At 44.8% G+C, this 12,266-nt stretch overlaps 1 non-coding gene across 1 annotated transcript; it reads right to left on the bottom strand.

Annotated features, from left to right (window-relative positions):
• Nucleotides 1-1,949: 1,949 nt before the first annotated feature.
• LOC127186013 (small nucleolar RNA SNORA70) lies at nucleotides 1,950-2,089 on the bottom strand. Its single transcript, XR_007830270.1, has one exon. It is a non-coding gene; the product is annotated as a small nucleolar RNA SNORA70 (small nucleolar RNA).
• Between the last annotated feature and the right edge of the window lie 10,177 nt (nucleotides 2,090-12,266).

Below are 12,266 nucleotides of genomic sequence, written 5' to 3'. Positions count from 1 at the left end.
TGTCACCCTGCCCTATATGATCAGCTGTATGCAACTCCTATTTATAGATAGGGAGGCAGCCTTTACTGGCCTGGTGTCATCTCCTGGCTGTGTGCCTGGGTTTCCAGATGCTGACTACGAACTCATTGGTCAAAATAGATATGGACTTCCTGCCTCTCCCAGCCCCCACTGCCACTGTAGAGATGTGGTGTATTCAATACCACCAGTGCACTTGGCACTTTTTAATATTGGGGCTGGAGAGATGGCTCAGAGAAGTTAAGAGCACTTCTAAGTTCAATTTCTAGCAACCACATGGTGGCTCATAACCATCTATAATGAGATATGGTGCCCTCTTGTGGCTTGCAGGCAGAATATTGACACATAATAAATAAATCGTTTTTTATTCTTAAAAAATATTTTATCACACACAGAGAAACCCTGCCTCAAAAAACAACAAGAAAATGATGTAATGGTTGTTTTTGCCTGCTCCACCTTTGTGCCTGGTGCTTGGAGAGGCCAGATGCCCTGGAAGTAGTTACAAACAGTTGTGAGCGGCCATGTAGGTCCTGGGAACAGAACCTAGGTCCTCTGCAAGAGCAGCCAGTGCTCTTAACTACTGAGCCATCTCTCTAGCCTCAACATTTAACACCCTCTTTACGGAAACAGGGTCTCACTGCATAGCCCTGGTTGGCCTGGGACTCACTCTAGCCCAGGCTGTCCTCTAGCTCACAGAATTTCTCCTCTTTCTACTTCCTAAGTGCTGGGATTAAAGGTGTGTGCTACCATACCTGGCATGGTTGTAGTTATTAAATGATTTTAAATATGAATCTTAAAAGCTTGAGTTAACAGACAGGCAGTGGTGGCGCACGCCTTTAATCCCAGCACTCGGGAGGCAGAGGCAGGTGGATCTCTGTGAGTTTGAGGCCGGCCTGGCCTACAAAGTGACTCCAGGACAGCCAAGACTACACAAGGAAATCCTGCCTTGAAAGAAAAACTTGAGTTAACAGAAAGACAAAGAAAATAATCCACATCATAGAATCTAAAACACTATCTTATTGAGATTTATATTGCCTTTCTTGGACTACGAGTTTGTTTGTTTGTTTTCACTTGCTTCTGCCTCCCAAGTGCCTGGCTGAACTTCTGATCCTAGTGCTTTCACTCCAAGTGCTGAGGTGACTGCTGTGTGCCACATCCTGTTTTTATGGTGTATGAGGACCAAACTAAGGTCTCTAGGCATGTTGGTAAGCACTCTATCACGTGAGCTGCATTCCCAGCCCACTGTTTTTGTGTTTTTCTTGAGACAGGATCCAAGTGTGTACCTCAGGCCAGTCTCAAAATTCATGATCCTTGATCCTTCTGCCTACTTCTTGAATACTCGGGTTACAAGTGAGTGACACCAGGCATGGCTTCATTGCTGGCTTCCAGTTTCTTCTTTTAATTTCAGGCAGCACATGAGATGCATTGCTGAGCATGATTTGGTAGTGTATAGGACAGCATGACAGTGGAAACCCTCAGGAGTACAGGGCCCACCACTTGTCCAGGGTACCACTTTGACTGATTATATGCTGGACACCATAGTCATCAGGGAGGAGCCACATCTCAGGGACCACTGTCTTCATATTGATCTGCCTTCAACTCAGGGAAGCCCCAAATCTGTGAGATAGGGACCTGGGGGCTGGGCAGAGAACTCAGTGAGGAGGACCAGGGCAGGTACTTGGGAGGGAGGAGCTTACTAACACTAATTACCTTCTTCTGGCAGCCAGAGAGCTTGAAGGTGGCTTGCTTTGTACCTAGGGCCTCAATCCTGTGTTCCCTATTCTGAAGCAGGAGTCAGGTGGATCCAGGTGATGACTGGACCAGTGTGGACCGTAGCTTGTGTGACCTGGGGCTTTCCTAAGGCACCGAGCATACCTGTGTGGACTCTAGATTGGAGATAGCATTGAAATCAGAGACTTGAAGAACTGCCAGAACACTGCGTCCAAGCTTCCTTGGGACAACCCATACAGGCAGCAGGGAGTATTCACCCTTAGGAGCCTGCTGTTTTCAACTACTGCACACCAGGCCCCCATGAGGAAAGGGACCTACCCGGACAGCTTAATTGTTCTTGCTCTCATGCATTGTGTGTGTGTGTGTGTTTTGTTGTTGTTGTTTTTGGGATCGAGACAGGTGTAACAGTCCTGGCTGTCCTGGAACTCATTTTGTAGACCAGGCTGACCACAAACTCAGAGATCCACTTGCTTCTGCCTCCCGAGTGCTGGAATTAAACAGAGATCTGCCTGCCTCTGCACCACCACCACCCAGCCTTAATTTCATTCTTTAGAAAAAAATAAATATATTTATTTCTAATGATGTGTATGTGGAGGAAAGTGCAGGTACCTGAGGAGGCCAGAAGATGGCACTGGGTCCCTTGAAATTGGAGTTACAAGGCCGGGTGTGGTGGCGCACTCCTGTAATCCCAGCACTTGGGAGGCAGAGGCAGGCAGATCTCTGTGAGTTCAAGGCCAGCCTGGTCTACAGAGTGAGTCTAGGATAGCTAAGGCTACACAGAGAAACCCTGTCTCAAACAAACAAAGAAAAACCAAAGGGGGAAAAAGATGGGTTAAGAGCACAGACTGCTCTTCCAGAGGACCTGGGTTCAAATCTCAGCACCCACATGGCAGCTCACAACTGTCTACTGTGTGACACCCTCACACAGACATACTTGCAGACTAAACACATAAAATAAAATTAAAAGAAATTAGAGTTACAGGTAATTGTGAGCTGAATTTTTTCTGCTTTTAACTGATTAGTCATCTCTCCAGCACCAAATGTCATTCTTTTGCCCATACCTGGTTTCCTTGAAACTATTTGTTTAAAGAACTGTCCTTTTCTAGTTTGTAGCCTACCACATATCGGGGAGGGTTTTTGTTTTTTGACTCCTTATTGTGTCCAACAGTTTTTCTGTTTATCCAATATTTCACTGTATTTGCAGGTGTGTGTGTGTGTGTGTGTGTGTGTATGTGTTTGGTTTTTCTTATTTTGGTTTGGTTTTGTTTTTCTTCGAGACAGGATTTCTCTGTGTAGCCTTGGCTGTCCTGGAACTCACTTTGTACACAAGGCTGGCCTCAAACTATAGGCTCAATTTTTTTTAACAAATATATTTTATTACAAACTTATTAACTGAGCATACGTCACTCATAACCCAACTAACCTAAACTATAGGAGAAAAGGATTAAAGAACACAATAACAAAACTGTAAGGACATCAGTTCTGAGGAACAATTCTCCTGGCAGTTTTTCTGCTAGAACCTGGAGCAAAGAGAACCCGGAACCTCAGCAGGAGCCAGAGCCCCGAAGCTGTCCCTCAAGTGGTTCTCTCTAGGAGCATCTCGAAGAGGAGCGATGAACAGCTAAAACTATCCCAAGTCTCCAAAGGCCCCTCTCTTGTTTCTGGCTCATTTATATATCTCCTCCCAGAGTCTGTTCATGGATCTTTTCAGCTGGCAACAATCAAGCTCCCACACGAGGTGGTTTGTCTTCTAGTGGATTAACCTCACCTGTTCTCTCACAAGACCGTTCCCCATCCCACACTTGGGATCATAACAAAAACAGGTTTATCTCTCCTTCATCGAACTCATGGTGATCCACCTGTCTCTGCCTCCTGAATGCTGGGATTAAAGGCGTGAGGCACTGTGCTCGGCTACTTTGCAGTGTTTTGAAACTGAGAAATGTGAGTTTTCTGACTCTGTACTACTTTTTCAGAATTCTTTTAGGTATTTGGAGGTGTCTCTTCAAATTCCATATGAAGTTAGTATTGATTGTTTAAAAACAGCTTGGTAACTGCACAGGCTGGTTTTGTTTTTTGTTTTAAGATTTATTTATGTATTTATTATGTATACAGTGCTCTGCCTACATGCCAGAAGAGAGCACCAGATCTCATTATACATGGCTGTGAGCTACCATGTAGGTGCTGGGACTTGAACTCAGGACCTCTGGAACAGCAGCCAGTGCTCCTAACCTCTGAGCCATCTCTCCAGCCCCACAGGCTATTCTTTGTTTTTTGTTTTTGTTTTTGTTTGGTTTTTCGAGACAGGGTCTCTCTCTGTGTTAGCCCGGGCTGTCCTGGATTCACTGTGTAGACCAAGCTGGCCATGAACTCACAGCGATCCGCCTGCCTCTGCCTCCCAAGTGCTGAGATTAAAGGCCTGTGCCACTACCGCCCGGCTTATTTTTGTTTTTAAGGCAGGGTTTCTCTGTGTAGCTTTGGTAGGCTGGCCTCAAACTCAGAGATCAGCTGCCTGCTTCTGAATCCCTAGTCCTGGGATTAAAGGTGCCACTACCTCCCCAATTATCTTCCATTATTTTGTTGTTGTTGTGTAAATTAAATAGCAAATTTAAACAATTAAAAAAATTAAAGTGTGGTACATGCCTTTTAATCTTGGGAGACAGAGACAGGAGGATCTTTGTGAGTTCAAGTTCAGCCTGGTCTATCTACATACTAAGTTCCAGAACAGCCAGGGCTACATAGTGAGATCATGTCAATAATAATAATAATAATAATAATAATAATAATAATAATAATTTTCCATATTGATTAAATTAAAAAACTAAGCCAGAGTCCAGTGTGGTGGTATGTCCCTGTACTTGGGAGGTGGAAGCAGGCACATCAGGAACTGGAGGTCAGCATGAGCTACACAGTGAGTTCAAGGCCAGTGTGGGTACCTCGGGAAGAAGATGTCATATATGAAAACAGTGGTGAGAAGGAAAGACAGACACAGAAAGGACCTGAGGACGGTGGATTGCTACTGTAAGACCCAGAGAGCCTGCACTCCTCTTTGTTTTTGTTTTTGTTTTTTTGTTTTTCGAGACAGGGTTTCTCTGTGTAGCCCTGGCTGTCCTGGACTTGGTTTGTAGACCAGGCTGGCTTCGAACTCACAGAGATCTGCCTGCCTCTGCCTCCCGAGTGCTGGGATTAAAGGTGTGTGCCGCCATGGATGGCGCCTGCATTCCTTTTATGGGCTAGGTAGTTGTAGGGTAGAAAAGGAAAACGGAAAAGACTGAAAAGTTCCCTGTTTTTGCGTCATGGCCTGCTGTTGCTGAGGTAAAGAATGTCAGGTGACTGATGAACATCTCTCATGGCTTTGACTGGGGGTGGTCCTTGGAACAGGGAGGACAAGAATCTAGAAAAACAAGTTACTTTAGTTTTGGGAATCAAATTACTTAGTTTGTGAAATTGTCATTGTTTAACCAAAATGGAGGCGCTTTAAAAATTATGTAGCCAGCCAAGTGTGGCGCACGCCTGTAATCCCAGCACTCAGGAGGCAGAGGCAGGCGGATCATTGTTGAGTTTGAGGCCAGCCTGGTCTACAAAGTGAGTCCAGGACAGCAAAGGCTACACAGAGAAACCCTGTCTTGAAAAAACAAAACAAACAAACAAATAAACAAAAAAACCCCAAAATTATGTAGCCTTGGTTAGGACCTACCATGCAACCATGCAAGAGGCCAGCCTGCTGTACAAAGCAAGTCCAGGACAGCCAAGGCTGTTATACAGAGAAACCCTGTCTTGAAAAAAAAATGCAGTAGCATACAGAGGTGGAACACTGGGCCTCACACCTGTCAGTCAAGCATTCCAGCATCGAGCCACACCAGCCCTGACCAACTATTTGTAATAGTAAACGTGGTTCTTTCATCTGGTTGAAGTCAATACACATAAGAGAACACAAACCCTTTCTAGAAGTCTTTTGGGGAGTGACAATGAAGGCAGGCAGCTGGAGAACAATATCTCCTCATCCCTGGAGCCACCATGTGACTTTTTTCTCACACCATAGAGCCAAAGCTCTGCCTTGCTTTGCTTTTGTTTGTATTTGGCCTAATATGAATACAGAACTAAGAGATGGTTATATTTAATGTGACGACAGTTTTTTTGTTGTTGTTTTGTTTTTTTGTTTCTTGAGACAGGGTTTCTCTGTGTAGCCCTGGCTGTGCTGGACTCGCTTTGTAGACCAGGCTGGCCTCAGACTCACATCAATCTGCCTGCCTCTGCCTCCCGAGTGCTGGGATTAAAGGCGTGCACCACCGTGCCCAGGTATTTTTTGTTTTTTTGAGGCAGGGTTCCTCCATGTAGCCTTGGCTGTCCTGGAACTCACTCTGTTTTGTTTGTTTGTTTGGTTGGTTGGTTTTTGGTGTTTTTAGATAGGGTTTCTCTGTGTAGCCTTGGCTGTCCTGGAACTCGCTTTGTAGACCAGGCTGGCCTCGAACTCACAGTGATCCACCTGCCTCTGCCTCCCAAGTGCTGGGATTAAAGGCGTGCACCACCATGCCCTCTCCTTAAAAAAAAAAAAAAAAAAAAAAAATATATATATATATATATATATATATATATGATTTTTTTGAGATTGGGTTTTTCTGTCTAGCCTTGGCTATTCTGGACTCACTCTGTAGAGCAGCTGGACTCAAACCCTCCCAAGTGCTAGTATCAAAGATGTGAACTGCCACACCTGGATATTTTTATTATTATTTTTAAGCATTATTTTAAGTATGCGGGTATGTGAATGGGAGGTCAGGTGCCCCAGGAGGCCAAAAGCAATGGACCTGGAGTTTGAACTGAGCCATTTGATGTGCTGATGGGGATCTATCTCTGAGTTTTGGGAAGAATATCAAGTTTTCTAACCCACCTAGCCACCTCTCTAGCCCGTGGTTTGTTCTTTTAAATTATCAAATTACAATCACAAAGTAATGCATCTGGAGAACTTGTTCCTATTATAACTTTTTGTCTTGGTTTTTCAAGACAGGGTTTCTCTGTGTAACAGCCCTGGCTGTCCTGGAACTCACTTTGTAGACCAGGCTGGCCTCGAACTCACAGCGACCCTCCTGCCTCTGCCTCCCCGAGTGCTGGGATTACAGGTGTGCACCACTGTGCCTGGCCTATAACTGATTTTACCCTTCCCATTCCGCCACCACAAGCCCCTGTCACCCAACATGCCACTCTCGCTTCTGGCCTTCTCCACTTTCCTATTTGCTGGGAATGGAAGCCATGCTCTCAGTGTGCTACACTCCTAGTCTGCTTTTTTTAGCTTAGGGTGTCCTTGAATTCCTGATCCTCTTGTCTCAACCTCTCAAGTTCAGGAATTACATGTATGAACTACCACACCCAAGAAGCTCAATCTTTTTTACATTCCACATTTTTGGGGACACAGAGCACTAGGGACCCAGGAATGTTAAGCATACAGGGGCCTCTCCTCAATGGAGAAGATAAAATACCTGCCAGAAAGGTGGAAGTGGATATCATCGACCTTTTGGCTATCTGTGGAGGCAGACCTCACCCAAATTTCTCAGAATGTTTATCCCAGCCCCTCCTTCCCTATCTCCATCTTTACGGGGGGGTGGGGCAGGGTGGTGGGGAATGTCACATGTTCCTTTTTTTCCTCTTTCTCTCTCTCTTTTTTTTTTAAGACAGGGTTTCTCTGTGTAGCCATTGCTGCCCTGGAACTCACTTTCTAGACCAGGCTGGCCTCGATCTCACAGAGCTCCGTCTGCCTCTGCCTCCCTTAGTACTGGGATTACAGGTGTGCACCATCACCACTCGCTGTTTACACGTTCATTACAGCCTGCTGACGTCTCCGCTATCTCAGCTGGAGACCACACTAGAGTATAGGCCTTTTAGCTATAGAACCCACCCTCATGGTCACGTGGCCTTCCTAAGCAGTCACACCTTCAGCTTTATTGTGCACATGGAATTAGACAGATCGGTTTGTTTGTTTGTTTTGTTTTGGTGTTTCAAGACAGGGTTTCTCTGTATAACAACTTTGGATGTCCTGGAACTTGCTCTGTAGACCAGGCTGGCCCCGAACTCACAGAGATCCACCTGCCTCTGTCTCCCAAGTGCTGGGATTAAAGGCGTACGCCACCACCGCCTGGCTTTTTTGGTTTTTAAAACCTGGAAATGTCTGTTGCCTGGAAACTTTTCCCCAAAGTGTACTGTGTTTTAATTATGCTGACAATGAGCCGCCTGGCACCTATCGGATTCCCCAAAGCCTGCTCCAGGTTGAGGAAGGCTATTTGACTTGAGGTTGTTTGTTTGTTGCTTTTTTGGAGAAATAACAGCAAGACTGAGGCTGTCACAAGTTTATTGCAAGCAATCAGACTTTTTAATACCCTTATAGGATCAGAATACAATCATGGTTGCTGGGATCGATGCAGTGACAGTTGCTAGAATACAGGGATTAATGTTTAACACTAATTGTTCAACAAGGGTTCTACATGCTTTGATGGCTTCTAGGGAACACAGAGAAATGTGGGCAGCCTGAATGCTCCACTGCACGTGTGTGTGTGTGTGTGTGTGTGTGTGTGTGTGTGTGAGAGAGAGAGAGAGAGAGAGAGAGAGAGAGAGAGAGAGAGAGAGAGGGAGAGAGGAGCGCCTTGGTTTCTCAGGAACAGAAAGGCACACAGGAGCCAGGGACTCTAACCTGAAAAATCTGACAAATGCCTCTCAAGTCAGTTAGACAAGGCTTCCATGATTCCCCATATGGCATCCAAAAATTTCCAACAGGCTTCTTGTCCATAATGCCATAAGATTTAAAAATAAGCCAGGCGTGGTGGCGTATGCCTTTAATCCCAGCACTCAGGAGGCAGAGGCAGGTGGATCACTGTTAGTTCAAGATCTGCCTGGTCGTCAGAGTGAGTCTAGGACAACCAAAATAACACAGAGAGACCCTGTCTTGGAAAAAGAAAAAAGAAGAAAAGAGAATATCTGTATGAATTATTTGAAAACCAACACTGTTATAAATGTTACCAAAATAACATGATTCTAAAGAATAAAAGATGGATGGATAATACAAATGTAGCATACATACACGCAAGCAACATGAAATCACTCAGCAGATTACATTCATCTATTTGGGGTGGATGTGTCTGAAAGAATTATTTTCAAAAGAGGCGATAGTGCAGCATGGAAGCATTGGAGGAGGCCAAGGAAGGAAAGGGAAGGGGGAAGTTATATAGTTTATATCTTAAGTTAAACCATCTCTAACTCCAGAGCTAGAGAGATTGTGCAGTGGCTAAAGTGGCTTTTGTTCTTAGAGCCCACATCAAGTAGTCACCACTGCCCGTTACTCGGCACAGGTACTCCGGAAGCCTGTGGTGGTACACGACTTTAATCCCAGCACTTGGGAGACAGAGGGAGGTGGATTGCTGTGAGTTTGAGGGCAGCCTGGTCTACAGAGGGAATTCCAGAATGGCCAGAGCTACATTAGAGAGACCCTGTCTCAAAAGAACCAAAAACAGAAAAAGAAAAAAAAAAAAAAAAAAAAGAAAAGAAAAGAGAAGAACATACGATTTGGATGAGAATCTCAGGAGAAAATATGTGAAAACTGAGCCGGGGGTGGTGGTGCACACCTTTAATCCCAGCAGTCAGGAGATAGAGGCAGGTGGAGTCCAGGACAACCCAAGGCTACAAAGGGAAACCCTATATTGGGGAAAAAAAAAAAGAACATGAAAACTATTGTATTATTTTACATTAAAATCCCTATACACTAAGCAGAGAAATTTTGTAGAGAACATTGCCAATACAGAAAATCAAGCAAAACTTCAGGGCTGGAAATCAAGGTGGGTACATTATCCCATTTAGACACTAATAAATAAAAAATAACGACCACATATTTCATTATATTGTATATTTAATAAAATGCTTTATAGCAAAATTATGGGGTGACAATAAACTTGCTGGAGATTTGGTCTTGTGCTTGTCCTGCTTCAGATTTGGACACTGGCTCTCTCTGTGATCAGAAGTGCCAAGGAGACTGTGGTCCAGAAAGCATAGTTGGGCTTTTCCCACCCCTTCTACCTCAATGGAGCTGGGAAATGTAAGCTTCTTTCATCACCTAATTTCCTCAAGGCTCCTCATCCTTAGCTTCCAGGTTCTCTCAGGGTTTTCCTTCATCCTGGTCACGTATATCAAACTTCTTCTTTAGAGAGGAGACACAGCACCACTTTGACCTTTGCCTTGCACTCTGCTTCATGGATCTTTTCATTGATTCTTAAAGTTGGCTGTACCAGCTGTGTGCGTGGTGGCGCGCACCTTTAATCCCAGCACTCAGGAGGCAGAGGCAGGTGGATCACTGTGAGTTTGAGACCAGCCTGGTCTACAAAGTAGTCCAGGACAGTCAAGGCTTACACAGAGAAACCCTGTCTTGAAAAAGAAAAAGTCAGTTATGTTGGAAATACATTTTTTTTTTTGTTTCAATCCTAGGTGTGGATGGGGCTGCTTCAGATTAACCTCAGCAGTGACTAGGATTTGTCTCATGCTCTAGCAGGGGCGTGGTTTTGCCAGCTGAAAGTAGTTTTCATTTGGAATTCTGGGGACTCTTCAGAGGGTATATAATGCTAGAGCTGGTTCCTGCTGCTGTTCTGGTTGCAGGATTGTTGGTTGCTGGTGGAAATATTCTGACAATGAAGATTGGACTTGCCCCAAGGAACTCGAGGTCCCTAATCAGCAGGAAGTAGTCTAAAGAGATCTATGGCAGGTGTGGTGGTACCCACCCTTAACCCCAGCACTCGGGAGGCAGAGGCAGGCAGATCACTGTGACTTCGAGACCAGCCTGGTCTACAGAGTGAGTCCAGGACAGCAAAGACTACACAGAGAGACCCTGTCTCAAGACAACAAAAACAGCAGCCTGGCGTGGTGGCGCACACCTGTAATCCCAGCACTTGGGAGGCAGAGGCAGGAGGATCACTGTGAGTTCAAGGCCAGCCTGGTCTACAAAGCAAGTCCAGGACAGCCAAGGCTACACAAAGAAACACTGTTTCAAACAAAACAAAACAAAGTCATCAAAACAACAAAAGCAAAAAAAATAAAGCTCTATGTGCCATTCCCCTCTATCCTTTCTCTACCTAGAGTAGGGGTGGTGTAGCAAGGTAGGAAAAAGAACCCAACAAAATAGACAAAAGTATGGTTACATTTCTTTTTTATTTATCATTAAAATTTATTTTATTGAATAAAATATTTTTGTCGTTGCTAAACATTATTTTTATAAATTTAAAACACAATTAAATATACCCTTTCCCTCATTCCCTTTCCTTCCTCCCACATATCCTGTTGCTCCCTCTCAAATTCATAACCTCAAGGACTGGGGAGACAGCTTAGCAGTTAAGAGGACAGGATTCAATTGCCAGCAACCACGTGGCAGCTCACAGCAGTCTGTGACTCCAGTTCCAGGGGATGGTACCCTCACACAGACAAATGTGCAGGCAAAACCAGTGCACAGGCTAGGTTCATACTCACAGCAGTCCTCAGGTTTCCGGGTGCCAAGATTACAGGCCTGGTTTAAGAAGGTGTAGTACAGGGGCTGGAGAGATGGCTCAGAGGTTAAGAGCACTGACTGCTCTCCCAGAGGTCCTGAGTTCAATTCCCGGCAACCACATGGTGGCTCACAACCATCTATAATGTGATCGGGTGCCCTCTTCTGGCCTGCAGGTGTACATGCAGGCTGAACACTGTATTATAAATAAATATATAAATCTAAAAATATAAAATTTAAAATAAGAATAAATGGATACATAAATCTAAAAAAATAAAAAAAAGAATGTGTAGTCTGGAGCCAGGCGTGGTGGCACACCTGTAATCCCAGCACTCGGGATGCAGAAGCAGGTGGATCGCTGAGTTCAAGGCCAGCCTGGTCTACAGACTGAATCCAGGACAGCCAAGATAACATAGAAAAAACCTGTCTCAAAAAACAAAACAAAAAGTATATATATATTCTGCGAAAAGAATGAGGTAGCCTGGTGGTGTGTGCCACCACGCCAGGCTCTCTCTTTTTTTTTTTTTTTTTAACTTCTTTAAAAACAGTTTTTAAAAATTTTTATTTAAGGTCAGGTGGTGGTGGCACATGCCTTTAATCCCAGCACTTGAGAGGTAGAGGCAGGCAGATCTCTGTGAGTTCAAGGTCTACAGAGTGAGTTCCAGGACAGCTAGAGCTGTTACCCAGAGAAACCCTGTCTTCGCAAAGCCAAAAAAAATGCATTTAAATAATTTATTCAGATTACATCACAATTGTTATCCCCATCACTTGTATTCTCCCATTCCTCCCTCCTTCCCGCTTTCACCCTATTCCTCTCCCCTAGGACTGTGACAGAAGGGGACCTCCTCCCCCACCATATGGTCACAGCCTATCAGGACTCATCCTGGCAGCCTGTTTACCCGTCCTCTGAGTGCCACCAGGCCTTCCACCAAGGGGAAGTGGTCAAATATGAGACACCAGAGTTCATGTCAGGGTCAGTCCCCGCTCTCCACACAGCTGTGGAGAATTCGCTGTC

The sequence above is a fragment of the Acomys russatus genome, chromosome X (genome assembly GCF_903995435.1).
Source record: "Acomys russatus chromosome X, mAcoRus1.1, whole genome shotgun sequence".
Taxonomy (NCBI): Eukaryota; Metazoa; Chordata; class Mammalia; order Rodentia; family Muridae; genus Acomys; species Acomys russatus.
Note: the sequence above shows the minus strand (reverse complement) of the source record. Positions and strands in the feature narration are given on the sequence as shown.